This window comes from Propithecus coquereli, unplaced genomic scaffold (genome assembly GCF_000956105.1).
Source record: "Propithecus coquereli isolate 6110/MARCELLA unplaced genomic scaffold, Pcoq_1.0 Scaffold272, whole genome shotgun sequence".
Taxonomy (NCBI): domain Eukaryota; kingdom Metazoa; phylum Chordata; class Mammalia; order Primates; family Indriidae; genus Propithecus; species Propithecus coquereli.
In genome coordinates this window covers 2,289,639-2,305,011 of record NW_012148308.1, presented here as the reverse complement: position 1 = coordinate 2,305,011, position 15,373 = coordinate 2,289,639, and positions in this window count along the sequence as shown.

Sequence of the window (15,373 nt, the reverse complement as noted above, 5' to 3'; positions counted from 1 at the left end):
CCCTTGGCCAGGATGGGGTCCATTCAATCAGTGGGTGGTGGGGAGCCTTAAGATTTTATTTCAGTTCACACTCTTACGTTTTACTTCCTGGGATATTACCGCAGTTCTCATCTTTCAACACTCGTTTTTTCTTAATACTTCTGCATTTTATTTTTAATTTCCAAGAATTCTTTTTCAATTGTTTTCTCAGTATTCCTTTTAGAGAGAATTTTCCTCTTAACTCATGTCTTTAATAACTTCTCTTATCTCTTTGAAGATATTCTTTGCCAGGTTTTTCTTCCATTCCCTTTATTATCCATTTCCTCCGAATGCCTTTTTTTGTTGTTATTTATTTGGTTTCAATTTTTCATTAGGAGAATTTCTTTATACATGTGGTGGGCAGAGGCTATCTGTTTACATTTAAGAGGCAGACTCTAGGGGCTTAGGCAGAGCTTGTACACTGCAGGGCTTAACTACCAGGAAGAAAAGGAATTATTTTGTTCTCCCATGGGGACTTACTTTTTGTATGTATTTTTATTAGAAAATCTATACTTAACCAAAATAATATTAGCTTTGTTTTTCTTTTAGCTCTAAGAAAACAAAAGTCTGAATTCAAAAGAATATTACATTTAGACATTTTAAAAATCAACAATAGAAAAAAATTGAAAATGTTTTTCCATAGGGAGGATTGGTTGACTCAACACTTACAATTTATCCTCAGATCAATTTATCATACTGAAACCACCCTTACAACTTAATAAAAAGGGGTGCAAGGGAGAACTGTGGCGTAAGGGCCTAGCTAAAAATAATGATAATAATTAGCGACTGTACCCTGTTTACTTCTGTATAATTGCCACTCTGGAGCCACACAGCTGGTGGTCATAAAGATTCATAGCTTTCTCCATAGATAATATCACCTTTTTGAAACCTAGGGGTAGTTTCTGAGATATCTTCCAGGTCTAGCATTCCAGTGGAATGGCTGACCCACCCCGACCAGTGGCCCCTACTGAGGAACTGACTCAACTGGTCTTGTGAACTCCATCCAAAAACCTGCTCAGCAGAGAAGACAATTTCTACAACCCTATGGTTCCACCCAGAACCCAGCCAATTAGCAGATTCAATTGCCTACATCAAACTGTCTTTAAAAACCTTGTCTCCCAAATTCTGGGGGAGGCGGATTTGAGAAATTTCTCTACTCTCCCCGCTTAGTGCTATGTCGAATAAACTGTTTCTGTGCTGTAAACTCTGTTGTCTCAAGTGTATTGGCTTCCTCTTGGGCAGCAGGCAAATGAACCTCGTTGGGCGGCAACAATATTGCCTTTAAATTCTAAAAATATCAAAGGTCTTTAAGAGTGAAAAAAACCAAAACAAATTATTTTCTTATGTTAAATATAATTAGAATTGGTGTGTAAAGTCCCTATAAATAGATCAAGGAAAAATAAAAATCTCAGGGTCTCCCCCAAATTTATTATGCCAAAACGGAGAACTGAACATGAGAACCCAGACACACAAGCACTGCCAACCTCTCCCCACCAAGGTACAGGAGTCCTCTTTTAAGAAATGAAGAGGCTTAGAAAATTACTGAACAGAGGGGTTGTTTTGTTTTTTAGTGGGCTGGGCATGGGAGGAAGAAAGGAAGCTTGGCTGGCAACATGGTCTTGTTATGCAGATAAGCCTCACAATAATAGCCCTCAAGGAAATGTTTTCATTCAGATCTTTAAAGGTCATACTCTCAGCAAACCAGTCCCAGATCAAATAGGCAGGGCCTGGCTGCATTTAACACAGATTCTCTACAGATGCAAATTTCTCCCCCACCCTCCCCACCCAGACAGCCTTACCACATTATTCCTGTTTGCTGGCAGCCATCTCAAAATATGACAAAGAAATGTATTTTCTTATTTCTTTCAGCCCTAAAAAAACCCTTCAAGATATACAGCCCCAATAAATTGAGTGCATGTCAATTATAACCTTAAGACTGTAGTGTAAACAATCTCTTCAATCTCCATTACAAGGTTATCTCCACAGATGCAAATCAAGGAAAAGATAGGGTCACCCTTCTACCCTTCTACTCACCCAGAGAAGATTCACGACATTAACTATTTCCTCTACCCTATTTTTTTTGAGTGTTCATCTTATGTAGGATATACTGAGCACAAAACAGAACTTCACAAAAATATCATCCATCGCCTCACTGCTCACTTCCTTCACCCCTCCCTTTTTCCTGTAAATGCAAAGTTCTCAACCTCTTCTACAGAGAGCCCAGGTCACAATAGATACTTTGTGGGCTGTGTTTTTTCCAGGCGAATCCTTAAAAATCTTGGCTTAATAAACCTCAGTTGAGTGTGACTCTCTTGTTTTCATTCACTTACTATTTAAGTTAACAAATACGTATACACAACACCTAGAGAGACCACATTGCCAAAGACAGATCGCTAGGTCACTCACTGTCATCAATTGTGTGAAAGAATGGAAAGAATTGTATTTTCAGAATTAAACAAGTAAAATATACACAAAATGGATGCAATAAGCAATTGATTAGACTAATCTACAGTCCTCCTATAAAGGTGTGACTAAATAGTTTTAAAATAGCCATAGTTTCACTCATGGTGACCTATGTATAATCTCAGGGAGGCAAAACAAAAGTGGAATTGAAACTCAGTAAAGGCATCTCTAAACAAATGCATTAAACACTGTCTAGAGAAGACAACACGAACAAAAGAGGAAGTTTTCTTTATGAAACACAAATAAAGAAAATCTAAGGAGCAGTGCATTTGCAGGAGTTGCCTGCGCTAGACTAGCAAAACAGTGAATTGGTAAGATAGATTTATCAGGGTATGTAAGGAATTTTGCCATCAAGCTTTAAGATCATGCCCTGACCTTAAAATTTTACAGTATTATACAAGAAATTCATTTCTGGAAATTCACCTCCTATTTGGAGATGTCTCTCTAATTATTATGCTTTGACTATGATGGCCCCAAGGAGACTGGGCCATGTTTGATCATCTGTCCAGATGTGGCTAGCAGCTGATCTGTTGATTTTCTGTTGCACAGCTGTACTAGGACAAAACATTAAATAAGACCTTACTAAATACTCTAATAAATGAAAAAATATTGTTAATGGAATAAGCAAAAAATATTCGACTGGATTTTTCCTGTTTATCAGGTTCAACAGACTTAGGTTTTGCTTAGGTGTATCTTATAGTGTTATTTATGTCTCTATTGCTACAAAGCAGAAGTCAAGTTTTCAAGGGTCAAGTAAAAAATAATAAGTTCCTTCATGTCCAGGCTTAGCTAGGAGCTTCTCTTGACTGCCCAAGTTTCTTCTTTGTGCCTGAATACTTGCCTTTCCCTGGGTGACTAGCAGTGTGAATATATACTCTCTTCAGGAGATTAGTCTGATGTTCATTCACAAGGGTTTGCTCTTTTTCTGTGGTCTCAAAAGAGACTTACAAGAAGACCTGTAATAATCTAAACCAAAAAAATGAAGCTTTCTCTTTTTTTTAGGAAATGAGCAATACAATTTGTGTATTTAAAGATATCTGTGCTATCCCTCATGTTCTCACTGAATCATAAGTAACCTTTCAATGAGAGGCACACATGTTACATTTGCCCTGCGGAAGACAGTTTGCTTTTCCACACACATTTTACCATAGGGAAGGGCAATGTTGAAAATGCCATGGAAAGCAGAAAACCAACAAGATATTAATAATTTAATTTTAATTGGATATTCACAAATTATCTTTATTTTTTGGATTGTGTTGCAATCTTTTATTAAGTTGTTTAACTTAAAGTTAGCCTCCTAAATCCTGTCAAGCTGGGGACACTGACAAAATTAGATTCCTCTTCCTGCCAAACTGATGACTAAATTTTGGATCATATGACCAAAAGAAGAGAATGCTGCCCTAGAAATACAGTCTGCCTACCCTAATGATACTGGTAAACAGTTAATTGCATCTATCACACTCTATCAAAAGGAGAGATGATATAGAGGAAACCATCATTGGACAATGTGTAAGAAAATACCAATGCCACTTTAGAATAAATGAGGAGCTATGTTAGCTTTAGGCAATTAAAAAATGTACACGATCAGGGAATTTAACAGGGAAATTGATGCCAGAAAACTGCATTTATTATGGGTATTAAAGAAGGAAAAATGTTCCTGAATGGCTATCCCTATGTTTGCTATATGACAGGTGTTAGTTCAATGGTCCTAAAGTCCATTTACTGGCAGAACAGGAGGCATGCTGGAAAAAGCAATAATGTCTCCATCCCTCCAGAAACCATGGCGAAGCTACTCAGAAGGGACTCAAGGCCTGCGAACACTCAGTGAGGCTGACAAAACCATGTATTTAAATTATTAAATCAAGATAGTCCCTATAGGGTGTTTTAGCCTCTGAGGCTCATTCTCTCTTAAGGATTCACTAAACTTGACAGCAGGGTGACAATTAACAAAATCTGTGATATGCAGACACCTGTCCATTAGGAATTGGACTAAAACCATCCATTCATTTTACCTAGGCTACAGCATGGGAAGTAACTATTACAAAGTAATGGCTTCCAACCGCTATTGCTCGAGGCCAGTTTTGGATTAGTGGTGAGGAACTAAAAGGGCCTTAACTACTTTTACTAATCCCAGCAAAATGTTCTCCTTAGTTAAGTATATAATGATGCATGAGGGCAGAAACAATTTGCCTATACCAGGCTTTCATCTTAGATGTATATTGTTCTTGTTGATGTCCTTAAAAATTATAGACATTAATCTAAGTAACATTTGGAGTTTTTCCCTCATGAAGAATAGCCACCTTGTAGTACGCATAGTTTCTTTCAGCTTTTTTAAAAAAATCATTTGCTCCATATATTTAATTTGGTGCTTTTCCTTCCTTGTTATTGTCCCATTTTTTTTTTAAGAATAAATTTACATGCAGTTCTTTGAGTTTGAACACTTGCTTAGATTAGCACAAGCACCACCACAATCAGGATACAGAACAAATGCAACATCTAAAGAATTCCATTTTGCTGAACCTTTGCGTTCAAATGCTTTTCTCACCCCGAACTCTGGCAGTCTTTACTTGTTATTTGTTCCTATAGCTTTGTCTTTTTCTGGAATGTCACATAAATGAATTCATGCAGTTTACACACTCCTAGGTCTGACTTCTTTCACTTAGCATAATGCATTTGGGATCCATCTATGCTGTGCATCAACAGTTCATTCCTCTTCATTGCTGAGTAGTATTCTATTGCAGGGAGGAACCACAGTTTGTTAATTCACACATTGAAAGACATTTTAGTTGGTCCAAGTTTTGGGCTATTATGAACAATGCTGCTATAAACATTTGTATATAAATGTGAGCTAAAAATAGGATCCTAAGCCCCCACTAACTGAATGGACCCTGTCTTGGTCAAGGGGACCCCGTAAAAATCCTTAAAACTGAGTTCCCAGTCATGATAGGATGGGAAGTGTAAAGCATGATTACGCATGTGTGTTTTCTCTTCATAAATATTCATGCCACCTCCCATAGCTTGTTAAATATGTATAGTCACCCTGGCTCAATATAAAATCCTGTTCCCTTTTGTCTCTCCCTTGAAACACGTGTTCCTGGCTTGGGGCTGGAGCAGTGCTTCCCAGTCTGTCAAAATGGCCACTGCACGTTGAGAACTCTTCATGAGAAATAAAGCTTTCCTTTTTTAAAAAATGTAAGCCTTGCAGGTTTTTTTTAAGTTAACATATAAGTTCACATTTTTCTTGGATAAAAAGACCTAGGAGTAAGATTTTTGAGTCATGTAACTTTTTGATGTTAATTTTTTGCTTTTATTTGCAGTTGAGCAGATGGATAGTTTCTGAATGTGTCTATAATTAATCAATACATGAGCATTTTATTATTAAGTACACATTATGTTCCAACAGTGTGAGGCACAGAGGATCCAGGGATGAATAATGCACAGAATATTAAAAGAATACATGAGTCCACTGATACAAGCAGTGTATTAGTTTCCTAAGGCTGCCATAACAAAGGATCACAAATCGCGTGGCTTAGAATAATAGACAGTTATTTTCTTACAATTCTGGAAGACAGTAATCCGAAATCAAGGTGTCAGCAGGGCCATGTTCCCTCTGAGACTCTGGGAAGAATCCTTGTCTCTTCATAACTTCTGGGAGTAGCCATCAATCCTTGGTGCTTCTTGGATTTCAGCAGTAGCATTTCATTCTTTGCCTCCATCTTCACATGGTATTTTTCTGTCAACCTAAAATAATCTAAAGAGTCTGAATCTAGTCTAAAGAAAGTGTATTCAAGTGCAAAGTTGAGGATAGCCCACCTGGGAAGTACAGATTCCAAAGAATGAAAGTTAGTGTCCCGATGTGTAGAAGTTTGGGATTGCTTATATAGACAAAGCTTAGAGAAGTTTAACAAAATTTTATCATCTTTGTATGGAAGGCTTAATGTATAGTTAGAACAATCTAATTAGCTGAGGTTGTCTTTTTCTTTTAGGAAAAGTATATTTAACATTCCACATGGAAGATGTAATTGTCATGGGGTCTGGGTGCCATCTGGCTTGAGTTAGGTACAGGACAATAAAGGAGGCACTTAATCTAGAACAAAAGATCAGTGATTGAAAGAGGGGAGATCTGGTCTCTGATCTCTCCTAGTCATTTACACAAGAACAATAAGGAAGAGAGCTAAGCTATAATCTAAGAAACAGAATTGCAAACATGCTACATGACTCAGTCTCCAGGGCTTAACTTCCCCCTTGGCATAATATAATAAATATAGAGGGTTCATAAATTTTATTTTGTTTTACATTATCCATGTGGCTTCCATTGTCTTCTTTTAAGGACATTAGTCATATTGGATTGAGGGCCCACCCTACTCAGACCTCATCTTAACTAATTGCATCTGCAATGACATTATTTCCAACTAAGCTCACATTCTGAGGTACTAAAAGCTAGGACCTCAATATATCTTTTTGAGGGATACAATTTAATCCATAAAAAATAGAGACAGAAATGTATTATGTGCTGACCATTGGTCAGGCATTGTGCTGAGTATGGAAGATACAGTGGTCAATAGATTAGGTAAAGTTCTGGGTTTCACAGACTTTAGAGCCTAGTGGGCAAGACAAACTTGGATACAATTATGATAAAGAATCTATTTATAAAAGTATGGTCCCTCTTAGGAGAAACACGAGATGCTCTTGGAATGTATATAAGGGGTTCTAAACCAGCCCAGGGTTTAGAGAATGCTTTCCTGAAGAAGTAACATTTAAGATGAACCCAGAGAATCAAACAACATTAGACAATAAAGAGTGGTAAAAGAGTAGCCTACACAGAGAAGAAAGCATGTAGAAAAGACTGGAAGTTGGAAAGCGTATCACATTCCAGTAATTCAGCATAAAAGTGTGAAGGAAGAGTGTCAGGAGATGTGGACAGAAAAGATGACAGGGGTTTGACTACGCAGAGCTTTGTAGATCAGGCTTGGATTTCAGACTACACCTTAAGGGCAATATAAAGTCATTAAATGGTTTTATTACAAAGTTTGATATAACCATAAATGCATTTATAAAGATCCCCCACTTTGTGGAGAATAAACTGAAAGGAGACAAAATAAATTAGAAGGCAGATAATTAGGATATTTAAATATTTAAAACAAGATATAATAGTCAATTTGAATAGAGTAGTGTTGATGAAAATAAGAGAGATGAGGCTGAGATTGAGAAATAAGTTGGAGGCTGCCTAATAAAAATTAGATCCAATATGAAGGTGAGGAAGAAAGAGATATCAAAGAAAACTTCCACATTTCCGAGGTGAGCCATTAGGTGAGTGAAAGTGCCTTTTACTGACTGAAGAACCACTAGTGGACATTCCATCTGGGGTGTGGGAAGCACCAGGAGTTCCATTTGTGACATACTGAGTTTTAAATGTTTGGGAAATATTCAAGTGCTTATATCAAGCCAGTAGTTGGATATAAGACTATACAGCAGGAAGAAGAGTCTGGACTGGACACATAGATTTTTGAGTCATCAGCTTATAGATGGTAATTTAACTTAAAGAATGGATGGAATTATCTAGGCAGGAGGATAGGATTAAAAGAGCTAAAATGGATCCCTGAGGAATTCCATCATTAAAAGTTCAGGTGAAGAGGGAGTATCAGGAAAAGAAAATGAAGATGTTAGGTAGATAGTGAGGGATTCTGGGTCTCCTAGGGATGAAAGTGGGCGCTGTTGCCCCAATCTTGGTCCTGCCCCACCCTAATTCTCCATACCTGGGGGAGGAGGAAATACCCTACGAAACTGCCAATCAGAACTTGGGGCGTCAGCTGCAAAAGAATATAGAGGACTCTCCAGCCCACTGGTCAAGTAGCATAGGTACCAGATAGTCCAGAAATTGACCTAGAACAACCTGTATGCGTAGTTTAGGCTCAAGTCATGTGACTCCCGACTGTCCAATTGAAGTGGTTCCATGGTGACTTCTGAACCACGACGGAGGTCCCTAGCCAGGCACTATAAAGCAAGATGCAGACCATAGCCAACCCCTCTTTTTGCACCCTTCCTTTGGCTCTCCCTTTGCTGTGACAATGGGTCTGGTCATCATCCGTGGTGTATCATGTTCTGTAATCCTGTATCTTGCTCTTGCTCTACAATCCTATCTTTCTCTCCTCAATAAACCTCATTTTCGTGCTTGCTTAACTTTGGTGCGTCTGGTCATTCTTTAGCCCTGAGCATGCCAAGAACCGACACTTTCAGACTAAAACCTGACAAAGGAAGCTGACATTTTTGCTGATAGATACAACTCCAGTAAAAAGGCTGGGGTAGGGGCCGACGACAGATGCTGGATGCAAGGGGAACAACAACAAAAAATGGGCAAGGCTGCAAGAAAGTTAAATTCAGAACACATTGGTGAGTTGTTGTGTTTGGCTGAAGAACAGGATGTAAGAATTGATGTAATGAGAGGGAAGCCTTTAAAATTAGGTAGGGATCAGATTAAGGAAAGCTTTGGCATAAACATTTGATTTTTTATCTAATCGGTATCATTTAAAGAAAATCACTTTAGAACACAGTGCTAAATGAACTGTCCCATAATCAATCCCTGGGGCAGGGGAGTCAATTCAGGATTTATTTTAATAATGTACCTTATTTCAATAGTGTAAAACTAGGTCCCACTGTAGAGCTTCTTTTTAGGGACAGATATCCTATGCCTTCTTCTTATACAAATGGGTGGTTTCTATTTATTCCCAGTGATGTAGATTTACACCTGATAGTGTAAATATGGCTTTCTGTCTCCTAATTATATTAATAGCAACATTTTAATGAAAGGTAGTCTTGGGTAAAAAACCCAGTTAAACAATCTTTATAAAAAACAAATGTTGCAATCAACTGGCGGTTTAATTTCTGGCAGTCACATACACTTTCTAATTCCCTAAAGTGTGGTTTGCTTCTTCCATTGAACCAGTATAGGCCATCGTGGAAATCAGTCAAGAGCTGGAATTGAGTTAGTATCCAGCACAGTGACTGGAGACATTAGCTACAGTGGCAACCTAATTGTAATGTAATTCCAGTAATATGTGCAGTTAGCACTGAGAGCACAATTTAGGGTTCCCTGCCTAGAGTTTCAGGAAAGCCATGCTGTTATTGTAATGAACCCACTGCTTTGCTGCTCCAGTTTTAGTCCTTAGTTTTATTACTCAGAAAGAGTTTCCTGGTTGTTTCTAAAACTTCTCTAAAAGAAAAGAATGATAATGACTCTGCATACCACTGTCATATTACCTAGGAAGACTTCATAAACGTTAGCTATTACTAGCTGTTTTACACCTCATTAGTATGCTTTTTGCATGGATTATATAATTTAATCTATTCAACAACACTTGGGTAGACACTACTGTTAACTCCAAGTTTAGATAAGTTAGTCAAAGTCACAAAACTAGCGAGTGGAGGTGGCAGGGCTCAGACCTCCATCAGACTCAGTCTGACTCCATGTTATTGCTAATATCCTAGTCTTGCATTCACCAGCAGTTGCATGTTAATTTTCCCTCTCAATTATACAGCATAAGTTTCTTCAAGAGTTTTGCTTTTGTCAAGTACTTTGCAGATTCACCAAATAACAAATGTTTGTATAGAGAAGGAAAAAAGTTAAGAAAAGAGAATAAAAAAGGGGGGAAAAAAGAAAGAAAGAGAAAAAGAGAGGAAGGGGGGAAGGGATGGGAAGAAGGAGGGAAGAAAGAAAGGAAGAAAGGGAGGAAGGGATGGGTGAAGAATGAGAGAGAGAGATAGAGAAAGAAAGAAAAAAGAAAGAAAAGAAAAATAAAAGAAGGGGCAATTACAACAAAAATGGGAATGGCTGAGCTTATGGTGAGAAATCTCTTTTTTTACAGATGGGATTTCTCTCCGTCACCCAGGCTGGTTTTGAACTCTTGGCCTCAAGGGATCCCCCTGCCTCAGACTCTTGAGTAGCTGGGACTACCGCAGTGAACCACCACGCCTGCCTGGTGCTGGTTTTTAGCAGTTGGCCTCAGTTTCTTCCCACACGGGTCTCTCTACAGGCTGCTTAAGTGTCCTCATGACACTACAACTGTCTCTTCCAGAGCAAACCATTCTAAGAGGGAGAAGAGTAGAAACTACAATAACTATTTTGACCTACTGTCAGAAATCATACCCCATTACTTCTCTGGGGCCTACACTGGCCAGCCATATTTCAGTGTGGGAGGGGACCATGCAAGGAGATGAGGCCCACTAGTGGGCATCAGGAGGCTGGCCACCACAGTAAGGGTCTAACCAGGACAAAAGAGGAGGTCAAATACAGGGAATTTGTTCCTTAGATGATGGAAAAGATAAGCCAATTTTGGAAAGGGAGATAATCCAGATATCAGCAGGAGCAAGAACCCACTGCCACCCATCCTAGGCTGTAGAGACAAAGGAAGGAAGAAGAAGTGTTACCAAGCCTGAGGCTTGGGTCCACTGATGGTGGCTGGAACACAGCTCAGCCTAGGGGCATATGGAGACACAAAGGAGGTCAGGTGCTTTGAGAGTTGCTGCTGGAGGCAAGGGTAGGGCAAAGTATCTTATTTCTCCCTTCCTCCAACCCTGCAGTCTCCCTGCCTCTTTGGCTGAAGCAAGCAGTATTTATTTGACACAGGACCCTTATAGCATTCAAGGTTCAGCTCTTCTGCTGCACAGACCAGAACAGGGGAAAGTTGCAGCACGGAACAGAGGTTAAATAGGTTCAGGACTGATCCTGAGTAAGACTAGAGAAAAAAAAATAATAATGTATCTATTGTCTCTTGAAAGGAAAAATAAAAAACAAACTGTTCATATGCCATTTTGTCTAACAGAGCACTCATTGCAAAGATAATTCTATGAGAGCCCCAACAGTGAGACTATTTGTTCAACAAGATTCTGAGGCTTCAGCCTGGCTTACTGGAAAAGGAAGTCTGAATATTTTTCATAAGCCTAGGCAGGAAGGGGGAGAGCTGAGGTATCTAAAATATAATCCTCTCCCTACTACTTGTGCCCTCTCTCTTCTTACCCTCTTTTAAATTCATAGCACTTATCATTTCCTGAAAACAAATATGTGTCTGTTTATTGGTTGATTGTCTGTGCCACAAGGAAGCCTGTCGTCTTCACCACTGTATCTCTAGGACCCAGAAAAGCATCTGCAACCTAGACAATGCTCAATAAATATTTTTTTGTTCACCCATTCAACAAATAGTTGCCATTTCTGAAATAGAAATGTGCAGACAGAAGGGGTACCTTAACTAAACACTGATGGAATTAGAAATATGAAAACCTCAGCTTCCTTACCTCAGAACAACTGTGAAGCTTAATTTACGTTTGTAGGAGGAAGCTATTTTTTTCAGGACTTTGCCTGAAATCATACCCCTACTTAGCTCCCTCCCTTCCCTTTCCTGTTTCTTTTAGTCTCTTACTGATTTCTTTTGGGAATGATTCATTTAACAAATCATTTGCACATAACTCCTTGTCTTTGGATTCTGCCATATACTCTGTGGTGACTCACAGACAAGAAAACCAAGACAAGGCCAAGTAAACTGTCTTTACTAATTCCTGTCTCATAGGGTGGTTAGGTCAATTAAGAGAGATCAAATAAGATAACCCTTGCATAGAAACAAGAGTATTGCAAACTGGTAACTAGTTTTACTAGCAGCTCCCATGCACTCTACACTTAACATAATGCTTTTATTTATGGGCTCTCATTTGACTCTCCTATGAAATCGACAAGGTTCTACCTTCATGCTCATTTAGAGATAAGACTAATAAAGTTCAGAGGAAGAAAAGTAGCTTATATCCATACCAGTCTTGTTAGTGGCTGGGTAAATTTTGAACAAGGTCCTCAATCTCCAAGGCCATTTGTATCCATGTTCTAGTAGATTTTTAGCTCTTTTACTCAAAGAGATCATTCTCCATAAAAAAGAAGAAAAGCATATGTAGGATTACAAACTTAAACCTTGCAAGTTCTCTGGTGCCCAGCCTGCATTCACTCAGTTCCTTCTCCAGGATGGACCCCAAAGGGCTCTGTCAAATTCCTAAGGCACTCCTGGACACAGCTTGAAACCACTTCACTTCAGCATGCTCTAGAAACGGCTCTGGCAGGAGCCCTGTCATCTCACGGCACAGTCTAAATAAAGGAGCTCGGTAGCTCAGGATGAAAAACTCAATCACTCCCATCCATCACTAGTGAAAGGCAGGAAAACAATTGGATGGGTGTCCTGAGCACCTTAGTCTCTGCCAACTCACTACATTAGATGTTATTACTAATGGAAGAAGGAGAGAGTAAATGCCCTACTGTGTATAATATCAACCACATGAGTCTTGATAGATAAATGTAACTTTTGCGAAGTTTATGGATTAGCCATCAGGGAAAGCCTCCACTGTATTAGCAGCCAGGTTTTCAATGCCACCCTGGATAGCTGAGCACTAAGATAAGTAAAACAAACACCTATGCTCAAGGGAAGAGCTACGGATGATCTTTAATGCTCTGGTCAGAGGAGACCTTCAGTTCAAAGGATGAAGAATGAGCTTCTATATCATTTATGGTTTCCCTTTGCCAGGTACTTTCTATCTGTTATTGCAGGCAAGGCCTTCATTGATCTTTTCTCTCAGCTGTTATTTATTCTCTCCTTTTAGCCTCAGCAAAGGAGGAAGATGAAGGGTCCAGGTACTTTGTCATTCTCCAATACTTATGAACAGTGTAGCACTTTCTTAATAAGAAAACCAGTAGCTATTTTCTTCAGTGCTGCCCGCTACGTTTTGCTATGTAGTGGGAATGCAAGGCTGCCCCTGAGGGGGAGATATTGGGAAAGGTTGGAATTGGGAATATACCTGAATTGTTTTCTCTTCCTTCATTTCCCATAGGATCTGCACTCTCTAGCACAGTTCCCCAAAATGCAGCATGTTCCTTCACCTCCAAGGCCATTCCCTCACTTTTAGTATTATATATATATATATATATGTGTGTGTGTGTATATATATATGTATATGTATATATATCTTTCTCCTCTTTCCTTGCTCAATTTCTTCAATCTTAGGACACCTTTGTAGCAGGACAATTAGATAATTGCCTTTGGCATTAGAAAGGCCCATGTTCTCATCCCAGTTCTATCACTTTTCAGCTGTGTGACCTGGGAACAGGTTCATAACTTCCCTGTGCCTCAGTGTCCCCTTTATAAAGTAACGACAGTACTCCCTTCCTAAGATTGTTATAAGACATAAAATAATGCATGTAAAGAACTTAGTTCTTAGTAAGCACTCAGTAAGTCAGTAAAGAATAATTATTAAATGTCATATAAATGTAATTAATAGTAGTAATAATAATAACTCAAAGCTATTTCTTTCCCTCTAAGGTGCCTTCTTTGATCTTGCAATAATCTGATTTAGATGTCTTTCTCTCGGCCTCCCTGGTAGCTTCTACCTACATATGTAGAGAATTATGGTCGATTTTTAGATCTCTCTCTTCCTCTAGATGTTAAGTGTCTAGAGGCAAGACTTATACTAGGTGATTTTGTGTACTCAACACATAACATGGTACCTGCAACAGGGTAAAATAAATGATTAGTGTCACTGTTTCCCTTGCTTCCTTCCAAAACATTAATCACTTCAATAAGTATTTAATATCTTGATGATGCTCCAAGTACAGAGGTGTTGGAGATGTAGGTATGGATTAGACAGAGAAAGAGATTTACAAACCAATATCTTCAATTAAATGTAGTGCATCCTATACTCAAGTGATGTCCTGAGAGCTACAGGAATAGAAAGAGAATTCTAATGCACCTGAGAGTGAAGAGGTAGAAAGAAAATTATCAATCATGAAGGCCACCAAATGGAATCTTGGAAGGTGAGCAATTGTTTAAGCAAGTAGAGAATAGGGAAAGGGCTGATTCTTACAGGCAGAGAAAACGTCTGCAAAGGGAGCAGAAGTACAAAATGGCATAAAGAATTTAGGGCATATCACACAGTTTAATATCAAGGCTGAGGTAGGAGAAGAGCCTTGCAAGGTGGGCAGAGGCCAGATCACAGAGGACCTTGAGTGTGATGATGGTAAAATGCCAAAACCCTGGGAAGTACAAGACACATTTCTTTCAACAACTCAGCCCACAGTCTTGACCAGCTATTTAATGTAAGAGGATGACCTATATATCAAAATCCTCCTCTTAAGGTGGCATAGATCGTACTCAGCCGGGAGAGCAATTGAAGTGTTGGTATTCAAAGTGCAGTTCCCACCACGAAACACCTTATAGGTCGGAGCCACAAAGCAGAGGAAATAACAAAGTGCACGGATAGCAAATTGCCTCAGTAGACAGAAAAAATGGAGCATGAAGTTAGAATTGTTGCTAACCTGTCATAAAGTACATGACGAGGAAGCAAACTTACCTATGGTGAGGTTGCAGGAGAATGTCAGCACATGGTAATGAAAGTGAAACTGGCATGATCAAACCTAGCATCCCCTTGAATCCATAATTAAGGAAGTGTGAACTCCACAGTCTCTTTGTTTAATGTGTGGCATTACTTTATAATTAGAGACATGAACTGAATCCTCAGTTCTAATTGTTATGATGAATATACCTACAGTAAGATTTTCTGCCGCATTACCTCTTCTAAAACATCTACTATGAGCCTATTAAGGAGGATTAAATGGACATTTTAAAATGTATTGTTTCTCTGCCTGAAAACTGCATACTTAGTTTTAAAATTCTGCTCTGTAGTATCAATATTCGTCTTCAGTATTTTTCCCAAGCAGTACTTTGATACTAAAAGACACTTGGAAAGAGTACAGGCAAAATTTGAATCATATAGCATACCTGATTTCCCTGCATATTTTTATAATTTTAAAATTGAACCAATATTGGGTAAGTGACTTTGAGATACCAGACACTGTGCTATATACATTTTT